Source organism: Morone saxatilis, unplaced genomic scaffold, assembly GCF_004916995.1.
Source record: "Morone saxatilis isolate NCDOM2014 unplaced genomic scaffold, NCSU_SB_2.0 Contig1, whole genome shotgun sequence".
NCBI lineage: Eukaryota > Metazoa > Chordata > Actinopteri > Moronidae > Morone > Morone saxatilis.
Genome location: NW_023339651.1, coordinates 21603722 through 21605735, shown reverse-complemented (window position 1 = coordinate 21605735; position 2014 = coordinate 21603722).

Sequence of the window (2014 nt, the reverse complement as noted above, 5' to 3'; positions counted from 1 at the left end):
GTACTAATCACCTGCACTCTCCCTCCTGCTGCTCTTGGGTCTACTGGTAACCGCAGTACAACAACATTACAGTTGTGGAGAATTGGAATAATTAGTCTAAAACCAGTCTTTGTTTTCAACTAAAAGACTGCTGTTAGGAGTGAGTGATGGTACGTGTCCACATTGGTGTTTTTGGAAGTGAGGGGTTGGGCTCCTTCACGGCATTGGATGCTTGTAGTCCTATTGACCTACAAAAGGCTCCACCTTTCTACAACTGTGCAACCACTTCCTGGCTGCACCTGATTTGACAAACGCTTTCTGCTCCAGGATTTCAAACCACGCCAACATGGTGGCTCGTTTGGAAATTGTCTCTTATATTATGAAATTTGTTCACCGAAAACCTTTCAGACGTGAAATAAGCCATGCAATTGGGTCTAATACAATCTAAGTATTAGTAAAGTACCCATAAGAAAAGGATAGTAAGTACTAACATTACTTGGTAAGTTATTACCAAGTAATGCATGAAAACCAACCAGCAAAGATTTAGGTAGCCTATCGATTTATTAATTTATTTGCACAATAAAACACAATAGAATGTAGTGCAGCCAGGAGTTGACACCGTAACATAACACAGTGGACGGACAGTATATATAACCTATATAAATAAATGTGTTTAGTTACTCTCTGCTGCTTGTTTCACAACTACAGCTGATTAATTGACACACACATGCGCGCACACGCACACACATCTGTTAATGTGTTTACTGTTATCACTAGTCACACTTAACTGCACGGGCAGAACACGCAGTTTAATAAAACACACGAAAACACACACACACACGCAGGCCCACAGCCCCCCCCAAACACACAAGAGAGCGCGCAGTCAGCACAAGCGCCGCGTGTTTGTGTCTCTCCTCCCTCAGCTCGCGCGCTGGCTGACCTGCTTCTGACCCTGACATCTCAGTGAACTCAGGCGCGCAACCAAGTTCACTGGCCGTCAAACAGAGAGAGAGAGAGAGAGAGGCAAGGAGGGGGGACAACAGAGAGAGAGAGAGAGAGGGGGGGGCGCAACAGAGAGAGACACTAAAGGCTATATTCACACTGCAAGACTTAGCCCCCAATTAAGATTTATTGTTTAAATCTGATCTTTTTTTTTTTTACATTATTTTTTTAATGTGGCCCATATCAGATTCCAGTGTGAACAGGTCATGGTCCTGAAGTGAGAGGCATGTAGATCTAGAGTGACATAAAAGTCACATACATTCTGGTATGACTGTTTACACTAAGGTCACACTGCAAAAAATCTTTCTCAATATTTTGACTTAGTATCTCAAAATAATGACTTAGTATCACAAAGTCAAAACATTTCTCATTACGGAATCTTTTTTTTTCTGTCACAATGGCAGAAATAGGTTTAAATAAAATTACATTTACATTTTTTTTGTCTACTTAGTTTTTTTTTCAGTAAACTAAAATGTTTTTTCATATTATGTAAACAACCTTGGACTTAAGTGAGAGGAAACTGAAAATGTATAGTACTGTGTTCTCATACATTATACAATTTCATTAATTATAATATGAGTGCCATTAGGAATGCTGTGTTAGCAGAAGGCAAGGCACACAAGGCTTTTAAGTAATAACCTTTCCTCTCTTTTACAACTTTTACGATGACCTTTGTGAAATGCAAATGTGGAGAGCAATCAACTACAATTAAAATCCCAAGAAACCTAAAGAAACGTGTTGAAAGCAGTTTCTTGTGGGAAATGCAAATGAAAAACAGTATGAGGGATTTCATAGGGCCCTTAGGAGCTGCTTACTCTACTTGTACAGCTCCTCAAGCTGGCTATACGGGCTACTGAAACACCAGCACACTCCACAATGGTGGCATGCCCCTTTAATTAAGTCAACAGTCAAAAATGGGTGGAGAACATGGACCTGAGGCTAAGAGAAGAAGCTAATGTAAATGGACTGTACTTATATAGTGCCTTTCAAGTGTTTCGATCACTCAATGTACTGTACACTACATGCCACACTC